The sequence below is a fragment of the Mirounga leonina genome, unplaced genomic scaffold (genome assembly GCF_011800145.1).
Source record: "Mirounga leonina isolate KUSES-001 unplaced genomic scaffold, KU_Mleo_1.0 Mir_224, whole genome shotgun sequence".
In the NCBI taxonomy this organism is placed as follows: Eukaryota; Metazoa; Chordata; class Mammalia; order Carnivora; family Phocidae; genus Mirounga; species Mirounga leonina.
Window position 1 is genome coordinate 13,365,777 of NW_023270615.1, and position 15,105 is coordinate 13,380,881.

Genomic DNA, 15,105 nt, shown 5'->3' on the forward strand with positions numbered 1-15,105 from the left:
TATATATATATATATATATATATATATATATATATATATATATATATCTATCTATCTCAAACACCCTCCATACTGCATGCTGTCAGTCCCTTGCCAGTATGCTTAGTAACTACCTGCTGTTTGGTTGGATGCTTCCCATTCATGCCAGTAACTTTTTACCATGAACTTCTCTGTCTCTTTACTCAAAAGCTTCTGGCTCAGAAATAGGCTTAGCCAATGTTCAGGGTAGGTTAGGAGTGCCAGAGAGTTAATGCCCTTAGGAGCATTCTCTCAAAAAGTGGAGACCCACCAATACTTCCATAGCAAAATCCCAACCCTTGCCAACAGAAATGTAGGTTGAACTATTTGGAATAGAAGGTCTTTTTTTTTTTTTTTGAACTCTCTTAAATTTTATTATGTTATGTTAGTCACCATACATCATTAGTTTTTTTTTTAAAGATTTTTTTTTTAATTTATTTATTTGAGACACAGAGATACAGAGAGAGAGAGAACATGAGCAGGGGGAGAAGCAGAGGGAGGGGGAGAAGCAGGCTCCCCACTGAGCAGGGAGCCCGATGCAGGGCTCCATCCCAGGACCCTGGGATCATGACTTGAGCCGAAGGCAGACGCTTAACCATCTGAGCCACCCAGGCGCCCCAACATCATTCGTTTTTGATGTGGTGATCCACAATCCATTGTTTTCGTATAACATCCAGTGCTCCATGCGGTATGTGCCCTCCTTAATACCCATCACCAGGCTAACCCACCCCCCCACCCCCCTCTCCTCTAGAACCCTGTTTGTTTCTCAGAGTCCATAGTTTCTCATGGTTCATCTCTCCCTTCGATTTCCCCCCCTTCATTTTTCCCTTCCTTCTCCTAATGTCCTGCATGCTATTCCTTATGTTCCACAAATAAGTGAAACCATATGATAATTGACTTTCTCTGCTTGACTTATTTCACTTAGCATAATCTCCTCCAATAGAAGGTCTTAAATGTGTGTGCCACGCAAACACATCTATAGACTGCAGAGTGCTTACTAGCAAGGTCTTACATTCTCCCTTCTGCACAACTCCATCACAAGCTACAAGCAGAGATTATTAGTCACTTCATGTGTAGGTGCACATAAAAACTAGCCAGTCAGGCAGAGCGTTGTTTCCCGTTAGAGTCCACTCTATTAGTAACAACTAGTTGTCATCTAAAGACTCAGCATGGCTGACTGAGCAGTCCTGAAGTCTGAAGATTACATCAAAAGTTCTGGTACCTGTTTCTTGATGCTCAGTATATGCGCCAATGACCACCAGCGGGACGCTGTTAGTGTATTCACCTGAATTCAGTGAGAACAGTGCTTGAAGACAGAGCACTGTAGTTTGGTAACGACTTTTATAAATGACTTCAAAGAATTGAATAACAGGGGGTTTTTTAGGTTTGATTTTTATAGAATAGATAATAGCCTAAACAAAAGATATTGAACTCAAGAGGAAAGACAAAATCGGAGAAATGGTCCATAGGAAATACAGCGAGTTAGGAGGCCTAGTTATTAGTTTGGGAATTTGCCTTTTTTTCTACTTGTATCCCCAGAGTCTAGCACAGATCTGGCATAAAATATTTTTGAATGAGTGAATAAACTAATGAACAAATAAACAATGCAACATGTTAAAATGTGTTAAATATCTGGTATCTAAAAATATGTCCCATGTAAATCAATGTTTTATGAAAGTGAAGGATCCTTCTAAGAACTAAATCTTTTGGGGGGTTTAATCACTTCTAATAAAATCTTTCTGAAAAGGACTCCCCCTGGGTAGAAATGCTTATTCCAGTGGACAAGGTTTAAAATCTAATAGGAATAAACATTTTACATCATGTTAGGACATAATCTTGCATTATCCTATGCTATAACATAATGTCCTCCACAATCATTCACTGAATACGTATTGATTGTTTGTGTCTTACATATCAGGTATTGGGCTAAGTCCTGGGAATGAAGTAGCTTACAAATTCATGTGATATAACTGGAGAGAAAAAGCAGTCTCATAAATAAATAAATAATAATACAATCTGTTAGAAATATATTATTAAGAAATAGAAGTGCAGTGAGAGATTACAACAACAGTCCTGATAGAGTACAATGACAGAACACACAATTCAACTCAGCACACATTTATTGACCACCTACTCTGTGCAAGACACTGTTATCTGACTTAAACAGAAGACAAATATGAAAAAGACAAAAATGCTGCTTTCAGGAGAGCTACAATAATGAATCATACAGACAGATGACACATTTGAGAGGGATTAGAGAGTCATAGTAGACCAAATGTTGACTATGATTAGTAAATAGGATCACCGCTTTAAAGGCAAATTTTCTGGGCCCAGGATTCAGCTCTAGCCCTTTCTGAGCCCTTTTAGAATGAGATGACAAGAAAAACAGTCAGTGAATCTGTAAATGAATAAAAGTTATCCAATATGGAGAAAAATATTTAACAAATTATAAAAAAAGCCCCAATGAATTGTCTTAAAATATGAAAAGATCTAGCATACAGGTAATCTGAGTCTCAGAAGAAGAAGGGATAGAATACAAAAAGGAAGATATTTAAAGAAATAATGGCTGAATGTTTCCCAAGTCTGGAAATACAAGAAGCTCAGCAAATCCTAAGCAACATAAATACAAAGAAAGTCATGCCTAGTTAACCTTCTGAAAAGCAAATACAGAAATCTTAAAATAGCCAGAGAAAAATAACACATAACATACAAGGAAGAGCAATTTGAGTTATCAGTGACTACCACCTGTAACAACAGAGTTCAAAAAGAGTAGAACATCTTCAAAATACTAAAAGAAGAAAAAGAGTCAATAACCCAAAATCTCATATCCAAAGGAAATATCCTTAAAAAATGAAAGCAAAATTAAGATATTTTCAGATAATGGAAAACTGAAAGAATTGGTTGCTAGCAGACTTGCATGATAAAAAATGTCAAAGAAGTTATAAAGGCTGAGGGAAATTATACCAGATGGAAACTTAGATCTTCAGGAAAGAATGAAAAACATCAGAAATGGTAAGTATATGTTTTATTTTTTATTTTTTTAATTTAACTTATTTTGTTTAAATTCAATTATTTAACATATAGTGTATCATTAGTTTCAGATGTAGGGTTCAGTGATTCATCAGTTGCAAATACCCAGTGCTCCTTACATCATGTGCCCTCCTTAATGTCCATCACCCAGTTACTATATCCGCCCACCCACCTCTTCTCTCAATGCTTTAAAATATTAATAGTTTAAAATAAAATTTTAAACATTGTGTTCTGAGGTTTATAACATATGGATATGTAACACATATGACAAATATAAAATAAACAATAAGAAAGTAAATGAAACTGCATGGCTGCAAATTTTCTACATTTTACATAATGGTACAATAATAACTCTTAGACTGTGAGAAGTTAGAGTGTATGTTATAATTCCTAAAGCAATCCTTAAAACTGCAGAGGCATAGCCAAAAAGTCAGTAGATAAATTTAAATGGATTTCTCAAAAATATTCAAATAATCCAAAAGAAGGCAAGGAAGAAGGAACAGAGGAACCAACTACAAAGGAGACAAACAAATAAAATGACAGACCTAAATCCAACCATATCAACCATTACATTAAACGTTGATGCACTAAGCACTAATTAAAAGATAGAGACTATCAGAATTGATTGAAAACCAAAACCCGGGGGTGCCTAAGTGGCTCAGCCTTTAAGCATCTGCCTTCAGCTCAGGTCATGATCCCAGGGTCCTGGGATCGAGCCCCACATCGGGCTCCCTGCTCCATGGGAAGCCTGTTTCTCCCTCTCCCACTCCCCCTGCTTGTGTTCCTTCTCTCACTGTGTCTCTGTCAAATAAATAAATAAAATCTTTAAAAAAAAAAAAAAGAAAACCAAAACCCAACTACATGATGTTTACAGCATTTTAAATATAAAGATACAGATACGTTGGGATAAATTTATATACATGTATATAAATGTATATATATATACATGCAATCAGTAAGCATAAGTCTAGAGCAGGTGTACTGATATCAGATAAAGTATCTTTCAAGAAAAAAGATATTACCAGAGGTCAGGAGAGTCATTTGATAATGTAATAGGGTTATTTCATCAGGAAGAAACATAATCATAAAGGTATATGTGCCTAGCAATAAAATTTCCAAATACACAAATCAAAAACTGACAGAAATAGACAAAAAAGTAAACAAACATACATAATTTGAACAACACTACAGACCACCTTGACAGACTGATATTTATAAAACACTCACCCCCAAACTGCTGAGTACATATTTTTTTCAAGAATACGAAATGTAGTTTCCAAGACAGATAATATCATGGGCTGTAAGTGAAGTCTTAAATATTCTGAAAAGTATGAAATCATATTGAATATGTTCTTTGCCCACACAGAATTAAAGTAGAAATCAATAACAATAATAAATCTATTTTTCAAAGCCCTAAATTCAATATTTATATAAAATGGATAAATATTTTAAAAACACAACTTAACAAATCTGACACAAGAGGAAATAAAAAATCTGAAAGTCCTATATAAATAATAAACTTTTGTCATCAAAAACTTGACCACAAAAAGAACTTTTTACTCTTATATATGCTCAGATAGTTTTCCTGGTAAATTGAATGCTGAACATTTAAAGAAAAAATAACACCAATCTCATAAAACTGCATAATAATACAGAGAATACTTCCTGAGTCATTTTTGAGGCTGATATAACTGTAATATTTATTCAGGATAACTTCTGACAAGCAACAAAAATAGAAAATTACATACCAATTTCCCTCATGAAACACACACAATATTTCTTCCTTTCCTTTTTCTTTGTGAGAGAGGGAGAGGGGCAGAGGGAGAGAGAGAATCTTAAGCAGGCTTCCATGGCCTGAGTCAGCATAGAGCCTGACACGGGTCTCAATCTTTTGACCCTGAGATCATGGCCTGAGCCAAAATCAAGAGTCAGACACTTAACCAACCGAGCCACCCAGGCACCCCCAGACACAAAATTACTTAACCAAATAAAAGTAAACTGCATCAGTAGTATATAAAAAAGATGATATATCATGACCAAGCAGGATTTCTCAGGAATGTAAGACCAATTTAACATTCAAAACTCAATCACTGCAATTTCCATATGAACACTGTAAAGTTTCAATTAACAAAGAATACACATTTGACATAATTTAATAATTACTGATTATAAAAACCCTTAGAAAACTAAGAATAGGAAGTCTCTCAATCTGAGAAAAGGGACCTACAAAAAAAAAAAAAAAAACTCAGCAAACATCATACTTAATGGCTTAAAAATGTGAGTTGGCAAGCCACAGACTAGAAGAAAATACGCTCAAAACACACAATTGGCAATTTACTCATACCTAGGATTTATAAAATGCTTCCACAATTCAATCATAAACAGACAAATAACCCTCCCCTCAAAAAAGTGAAAAGACTTAAAATGATTCTTCACTAAAGAAAATATGCACAGCAAATCAGCCCCTGAAAAAGTGCTCCACACCACTAATCATCAGAATTAAATTAAAACTCCAAGAAAACACTACTAAAATCTGCCAGAAGATATAAAATTAAGAAGACTAAGGAGCAAGATGGCAGAGGAGTAGCAGACCTAAATTTTATTTGGTCCCAAGAATTCAGCTGGAGAGGGATCAAACCATTCTGAACACCTAGGAACTCAACAGGAGATCGAAGAAAAGAATAGCAACAACTCTCTGAACAGAAAAGCGACCACTTTCTGGAAGGTAGGACGTGCAGAGAAGTGAATCTGAGGCGATATTCGGGAAGATAGATGGCGGGGGAGGGGCCTCCGTCAGCCGCTTCTGGGAAGTGATAGAGCTTATATATATATGTATAAGTTGTTCTCTCTTTAAAATTTTGGGATACAGTTTCTTCTAACATACCAAAATATACCCTAAATCTCCTAGTGTATGGCTTTGTAAAAGTCTCCTGCCTGATCACATTCTCCCCTCCCTCCTTTTTTTAAATCCTCTTCTTTCTTTTTTCAACCACCTTCTTATCTTATCAATTCCTTTTATAAAATCTTTTATAATTTTCATCTTTACAATCATATTCCATCCCTTCATCATATTTACCCTTATTTTTGTACATATATAAGTTTTTCTTTCTTTAAAATTTTGGGAGACACTTTCCTCTAACAGACCAAAAGACGCCCAAAATCTAGTGTGTGGCACTGATCTATGCAACAGCCTGATCATATTTGATCATATTCTGGGGTTTTTTGTTCATTTTTATCTTTTACTTTTCCTTTTTTTTTTTTTTTCTTCTTTCCCTTTCTTTTCCCCCAGTTTCAGGTCTCTTCTGATTTGTTTAGTGTATATTTTTCTGGGTTCGTTGTTACCCTGTTAGCATTTTGTTCTCTCATTCATCTATTCTCCTCTGGACAAAATGACAAGATGGAAAAATTCACCTCAAAAAAAAGAACAGGAGGCAGTACCGACTGCCAGGGATCTAATCAATATGGACATTAGTAAGATGTCTCAATTAGAGTTCAGATTGATGATTTTAAAGATACTAGCTGGGCTTGAAAAAAGCATGGAAGATATTAGAGAAACCCTTACTGGAGAAATAAAAGAACTAAAATCTAACCAAGTCAAAATCAAAAAGGCTATTAATGAGGTGCAATCAAAAATGGAGGCTCTCACTGCTAGGATAAATGAGGCAGAAGAGAGAATTTGTGATATAGAAGACCAAATGATGGAAAGTAAAGAAGCTGAGAAAAAGAGAGATAAACAACTACTGGATCACAAGGGCAGAATTTGAGAGATAAGTGAAATAATAAGACGAAACAATATTACAATAATTGGGACCCCAGAAGAAGAAAGAAAGAGGGGGGCAGAAGGTATATTGGAGCAAATTATAGCAGAGAACTTCCCTAATTTGGGGAAGGAAACAGGCATCAAAATCCAGGAGGCACAGAGAAACACCCTCAAAATCAATAAAAAAAGGTCAACACCCTGACATCTAATAGTAAAAGTTACGAGTCTCAGAGACAAAGAGAAAATCCTGAAAGCAGCTTGGGACAAGAGATCTGTAACCTACAATGGTAGAAACATTAGATTGGCAACAGACCTATCCACAGAGACATGACAGGCCAGAAAGGACTGGCAGGATATATTCAGAGCACTAAATGAGAAAAATACGCAGCCAAGAATACTATATCCAGCTAGGCTGTCATTGAAAATTGAAGGAGAGATAAAAAGCTTCCAGGACAAACAAAAACTAAAAGAATTTGCAAACACGAAACCAGCCCTACAAGAAATACTGAAAGGGGTCCTCTAAGCAAAGAGAGAGCCTAAAGGAACAGAAACCAGAAAGGAACACAGACAATATACAGTAACAGTCACCTTATAGGCAATACAATGGCACTAAATTCATATCTTTCAATAGTTACCCTGAATGTAAATGGGCTAAACGCCCCAATCAAAAGACACAGGGAATCACACTGGATAAAAAAACAAGACCTACCGATATGCTGTCTGCAAGAGACTCATTTTAGACCCAAAGACACCCCCAGATTGAAAGTGAGGGGGTGGAAAAACATTTACCATACTACTGGACATAAAAAGAAAGCTGGGGTGGCAATCCTTATATCAGACAAATTAGACTTTAAACCAAAGACTATAATAAGAGGTGAGGAAGGACACTATATCCTACTTAAAGGGTCTATCCAACAAGAAGATCTAACAATTGTAAATATCTATGCCCCTGACATGGGAGCAGCCAATTATATGAGCCAATTAATAAAAAAAAAAAGCAAAGAAACACATCTACAACAATACAATAATAGTGGGGGACTTTAACACCCCCCTCACTGAAATGGACAGATCGTCTAAGCAAAAGATCAACAAGGAAATAAAGACTTTACATGACACACTGGAACAGATGGACTTCACAGACATATTCAGAACATTCCATCCCAAAGCAACAGAATACACATTCTTCTCTAGTGCCCATGGAACATTCTCCAGAACAGATCACATCCTAGGTCACAAATCAGGTCTCAACCGCTACCAAAAGATTGGGATCATTCCCTGAATATTTTCAGACCACAATGCTTTGAAACTAGAACTCAATCACAAGAGGAAAGTCGGAAAGGACTCAAATACATGGAGGCTAAAGAGCATCCTACTAAAGAATGAACGGGTCAACCAAGAAATTAAAGAAGAATTTAAAAAATTCATAGAAGGCAATGAAAATGAAAACACAACTGTTCAAAATCTTTGGGATGCAGCAAAGGCAGTCCTAAGAGGAAAGTATATAGCAATACAAGCCTTTCTCAAGAAACAAGAAAGGTCTCAAATACAAAACCTAACCCTATACCTAAAGGAGCTGGAGAAAGAACAGCAAATAAAGCCTACACCCAGCAGGAGAAGACAAATAATAAAGATCAGAGCAGAAATCAATGAAATAGAATCCAAAAGAACAGTACAACAGATCAACGAAACTAGGAGCTGGTTCTTTGAAAGAATTAACAAGATTGATAAATCCCTGGCCAGACTCATCAAAAAGAAAAGAGAAATGACCCAAATCAACAAAATCATGAATGAAAGAGGAGAGATCACAAACAACACCAAAGAAATATAAACAATTATGAGCAACTATATGCCAGCATATTAGATAATCTGGAAGAAATGGATGCATTCCTAGAGATGTACCAACTACCAAAACTGAACCAGGAAAAAATAGAAAACTTGAACAGACCTATAACCACTAAGGAAATTGAAGCAGTCATGAAAAATCTCCCAACAAACAAAAGCCCAGGGCCAGATGGCTTCCCAGGGGAATTCTACCAAACATTTAAAGAATTAAAACCTATTCTTCTGAAACTGTTCCAAAAAAATAGAAATGGAAGGAAAAGTTCCAAACTCGTTTTATGAGGCCACCATTACCTTGATCCCCAAGGCAGACAAAGACACCATCAAAGAGGAGAATTACAGACCAATATGCCTGATGAACACGGATGCAAAAATTCTCACCAAAATACTAGCCAATAGAATGCAACAGTACACTAAAAGGATTAATTACCACGACCAAGTGGGATTTATCCCTGGGCTGCAAGGTTGGTACAACATCTGCAAATCAATCAACGTGATACAATACACTAACAAAAGAAAGAACAAGAACCATATGATCCTCTCAATAGATGCAGAAAAAGCATTTGACAAAGTACAGCATTCTTTCTTGATCAAAACTCTTCAGAGTATAGGCATAGAGGGTACATACTTCAATATCATAAAAGCCATCTATGAAAAACCTACAGCAAATATCACTCTCAATGGGGAAAAACTGAGAGCTTTCACCCTAAGTCAGGAACACAGCAGGGATGTCCACTATCACCACTGCATTTCAACATAGTATTGGAAGTCCTAGCCATAGCAATCAGACAACAAAAAGAAATCAAAGGCATCCAAATCAGCAAAGAAGAAGTCAAACTCTCACTCTTTGCAGATGATATGATACTTTATGTGAAAAACCCAAAACACTCCACCCCAAAACTGCTAGAACTCATACACGAATTCAGTAAAGTGGCAGGACATAAAATCAATGTACAGAAATTAGTGGCATTCCTATACACCAACAAGACAGAAGAAAGAGAAATTAAGCAGTCAATCCCGTTAACAATTGCACCCCAAACCATAAGATACCTAGGAATAAATCTAACCAAAGGCGCAAAGGATCTGTACTCAGAAAACTATAAAATAACTCATGAAAGAAATTGAGGAAGACACAAAGAAATGGAAAAATGTTCTATGCTCATGGATTGGAAGAACAAATATTGTGAATATGTCAATGCTACCTAGAGCAATCTACACATTCAATTCAATCCCCATCAAAATACCATCCACTTTTTTTCAAAGAAATGGAACAAATAATCCTAAAATTTGTATGGAACCAGAAAAGACCCCGCATAGCCAGAGGAATGGTCAAAAAGAAAAGCAAAGCCGGTGGCATCACAATTCCGGACTTCAAGCTCTATTACAAAGGTGTGATCATCAAGACAGTATGGTACTGGCACAAAAACAGACACATAGATCAATGGAACAGAATAGAGAGCCCAGAAATGGACCCTCAACTCTATGGTTAACTCATCTTCAACAAAGCAGGAAAAAATGTCCAGTGGAAAAAAGACAGTGTCCTCAACAAATGGTGTTGGGAAAAATGGACAGCCACATGCAGAAGAATGGAACTGGACCATTTCCTTACACCACACACAAAAATAGACTCCAAATGGTTGAAAGACCTCAGTGTGAGACAGGATTCCATCAAAATCCTAAAGGAGAACACAGGCAGCAACCTCTTCGACCTCAGCCACAGCAACTTCTTCCTAGAAACATCACCAAAGGCAAGGGAAGCAAGGGCAAAAATGAACTATTGGGACTTCATCAAGATAAAAAGCTTTTGCACAGCAGAAGAAACAGTCCACAAAACCAAAAGACAACCGACAGAATGGGAGAAGATATTTGCAAATACCTTATCAGATAAAGGGCTAGTATCCAAAATCTATAAGGAACGTATCAAACTCAACACCCAAAGAACAAATGATCCAATCAAGAAATGGGCAGAAGACATGAACAGACATTTTTCTAAAGAAGACATCCAAATGGCTAACAGACACATGAAAAAGTGCTCAACATCGCTCAGCATCAGGGAAATCCAAATCAAAACCTCAGTGAGATACCACTTCACACCAGTCAGATGGCTAAAATTAACAAGTCAGGAAACCACAGATGTTGGCGGGGATGTGGAGAAAGGGGAACCCTCCTACACTGTTGGTGGGAATGCAAGCTGGTGCAGCCACTCTGGAAAACAGTATAGAGGTTCCTCAAAAAGTTGAAAATAGAGCTACCATACGACCCAGCAATTGCACTACTGGGTATTTACCCCAAAGATACAAATGTAGTGATCCGAAGGGGTATGTGCACCCCGATGTTTATAGCAGCAATGTCCACAATAGCCAAATTATGGAAAGAACCAAGATGTCCATCAACAGATGAATGTATAAAGAAGATGTGGTGTATATATATACATGGAATATTATGCAGCCATCAAAAGGAATGAGATCTTGCCATTTGCAATGACGTGGATAGAACTGGAGGGTGTTATGCTGAGCAAAATAAGTCAATCAGAGAAAGACATGTATCATATGATCTCACTGATATGAGGAATTCTTAATCTCAGGAAACAAACTGAGGGTTGCTGGAGTGGTGGGGGGTGGGAGGGATGGGGTGGCTGGGTGATAGACATTGGGGAGGGTATGTGCTATGGTGAGCATTGTGAACTGTGTAAGACTGTTGAATCAGAGACCTGTACCTCTGAAACAAATAATACATTGTATGTTTAAAAATAAAGAAGAAGATAGTAGAAAAGGAAAAATGAAGGGGGGAATTCAGAGGGAGAGACAAACCATGAGAGACTATGGACTCTGAGAAACAAACTGAGGGTTCTAGAGGGGCGGGGGGTGAGGGGATGGGTTAGCCGGGTGATGGGTATTAAAGAGGGCACATACTGAATGGAGCACTGGGTGTTATACACAAACAATGAATCATGGAACACTACATCAAACACTAATGATGTAATGTATGTTGACTAACATAACATAATAAAAAAAAAAGAAGACTGATAACACTAGTGGTGAGCATGTCAAGCACTGGAACTCTCCTGCATCATTGGTTGGAATGCAAAACAGTATAATCTCTATAGAAACGGTCTGGCCGTTTCTTATAAAACTCAACATATACCCTGGCACAAAAATAGACACATAGATCAATGGAACATAGGAGAGAATACAGAAATAAACCCATGATTATATGGTCAATTAATCTATGACAAAGGAGGCAAGAATATACAATGGGGGGAAAGACAGTCTCTTTAACAAACTGGGTTGGGAAAACTGGACAGCTGCATGCAAAAGAATGAAACTGGACTACTTTCTTACACTATATGCAAAAATAAACTCAAAATGGATTAAAGACCTAAATGTGAGACCTGAAACCATAAAACTGATAAGAGAGTATAGGTAGTAATTTCTCTGACATCGACACAGCAACTTTTTTCTGGTATGTCTCCTTTGGCAAGGGAAACAAAAGCAAAAATGAACTATTGGGACTACACCAAAATAAAAAGCTTTTGCACAGTGAAGGAAACCTTCAATAAAACAAAAAGGCAACCTACAGAATGGGAGAAGATATTTGCAAATGATAAATCTGAAAAGGGGTTAATATCCAAAATATATAAAGAACTTATATAACTCAACACCAAGAAACTACAAATAATCCAATTAAAAAATGGGCAGAAGACCTGAATAGACATTTTTTTCCAAAGTATACATACTGACAGCCAATAGATACATGAAAAGATGCTCAACATCACTCATCATCAGGGAAATGCAAATCAGAACCACAATAAGATATCTATCACCTTACACCTGTCAGAATGCCAACAATAAAAATGACAAGGAATAACAAGTATTGGTGAGGATGTGGAGAAAAAGGAACCCTCATGCACTGTTGGTGGTAATGCAAACTGTTGCATCCACTGTGGAAAAAAGTATGGACAGTCCTTAAAAAATAAAAAACAGAATTACCGTATGATTCAGTAATTTCACTGCTGGGTATTCACATAAGAATACAAAAACACTAATTCAAAAAGATACATGCACCCCTATATTTATTGCAGCATTATTTACAATAGCCCAAATATGGAAGCAACCCTTGTCCAATGATAGATGAATAAAAAGAAAGATGTGGGGGGGGTGTATTATATATATAAAATATAAATCATTCATCCATAAAAATGAATGAGATCCTGACATTTGCAACATAGATGGACCTAGAGTGTAAAAAGCTGAGTAAAACAAGTCAGGCAGAGAAAGACAAATACCATATAATTTCACTCATATATGAAATTTACAAAAAAAAGAAGAAAAAAGAGATGAACAAACAAACAAAAAAACACACTCTTAAATACAGAGAACAAACTAGTGATTGCCAGAAGGAAGGTGGGTGGGAGGATGGGTAGAAAAGGGGATTAAGAATACACTTATCATGATGAGCACTGAATAATGTATAGAATTTTTGAATCATTATACTGTACGCTTGAAACTAATATAACACTGTATGTGGATACATACACTTCATATACATTGACTTCAATAATTAGAAAAGGCCAAAAAATCATAACCATGAAGAAAACCTGCCTATGAAAGCACCAGTATGCTTGGATAAGGCATGACTGGATGCTTCAAGATTTTCCTATTAATATACATTTCTGGAAATTTCTTTTGTTATCTCTCAACACCACAGAGAAATAGTTACAAATATCAAAATGTTGAGAAAATTATATTCATTTATTTTCTGCTGATTGGGAAAAGGCACAATTACTCCATTTCAGAATTAAACACCTTCATTAAGCTCTGAGAAGGATAGAGTTTTATTTGGGCTTTCATTAAGAACAAATGGAGTTAATGTGTCAATTTATGTCATCAGCAAAAGGCATGAGCATATCTTGAAATAATGACAGCAGACTGATTAGTTGTTCACTTTGAGGTATAGAGCAAGGAATATTTGTTTTTTGTATTTTTAAACATTAGTTGATTTATCAAACCCTAGAATATTGTCCAATTTTCCAGAATCACTGAGATAAACAGAAAATTTTCTTTAAAAACTCAACATGTATCTATCCTCTGACCCAGAATTTCCAATCCTAGGTATTTCTGCATGAGAATTGAAAATACTGGTCCATTAAAAAGGCATTTTATGTACAAGAATACTTACAGCAGCTTTATTTATAATAGCCAGAAACTTGAAAGAGCCTATGTGTCGATCAATAAAAATGTATAAACAAACTGAGGTATATTAACATAATGGACTACAACCCATAGCTTCTCGGCCTTTTGGCTAAGATCAAGTGTAGTATCTGTTCTTATCAGTTTAATGGACTACAACCCAGCTAAGAAAGGACAAAGTACTAATACTCAAAACAGCATGGATAAATCTCCGAACTATTATGTTGAGTAATACAGACTTCACACAGAAGAGTACGTACTGTGCAATTCTACATAGAAGTCAGACATGGGCGCCTGGGTGGCTCAGTTGGTTAAGCGACTGCCTTCAGCTCAGGTCATGATCCCAGGGTCCTGGGATCGAGTCCCGCATCGGGCTCCCTGCTCTGCAGGGAGCCTGCTTCTCCCTCTCCCACTCCCCCTGCTTGTGTTCCCTCTCTCGCTGTGTCTCTCTCTGTCAAATAAATAAATAAAAATCTTAAAAAAAAAAAAAAAGAAGTCAGGCAAAACTTGAATTCAAGGGGGAAAATGTCAGAATAGTGGCTGCCTCTGCAGGGGAGGGGGAGCAGTACAAGACTGAGAAACTTTCTTGGGTGACAGTCATGTTCTCTATCTTGATAGGGTTTGTGTTACATGGACAGAAGCATTTATCAGAATTCATCAAATGGTACACATAAGATTTATACATTCTGTTTCATGTAAATTTTACCAAAAGAAAAATAATCAGTAAACAAATATCAAACTTTATAGTATATGTGCTAAAGTACTTAGGGTGAAATGTACTGATGTATACAGCTGATTTTAAAATGTGTGAAAAACAAAACGGTGCATTTATCAATGGATAGAGGAATGGATTGATAAACAGATGTGACAGGGACGCCTGCATAGCTCAGTTGGTTAAGCGTCTGCCTTCGGCTCAGGTCATGATCTCAGGGTCCTGGGATCGAGTCCAGAACTGGGCTCCTTGCTCAGCTGGAAGCCTGCCTCTCCCTCTGCCTCTCTCTCTCCCTGTCAAATAAATAAATAAAATCTTAAAAAATAAATAAATACATAAATAGATGTGATAGAGCAAGTATAACAAAATGTTAATGATAGAATCTAGAGTTTGGGTATATGGATGTTCACTCAATACAAAATTTTTATTTTCAAATATTTGGGGAGAAAGGAATTTTGATAATAATTATGGAAATTTAGGTGAAAATATCTGTAAGTGGTATTATCTTTAAAAATTGAGGATCTGTGGCCATAACTATTTTTATAAAGTCAAAGCAT

The 15,105-nt window shown here is 36.5% G+C and overlaps 1 pseudogene; it reads left to right on the forward strand.

Annotated features, from left to right (window-relative positions):
* The first annotated feature begins 13,928 nt into the window (after positions 1 to 13,928).
* Positions 13,929 to 14,057, forward strand: LOC118026427 (annotated as a pseudogene).
* Positions 14,058 to 15,105: the final 1,048 nt, after the last annotated feature.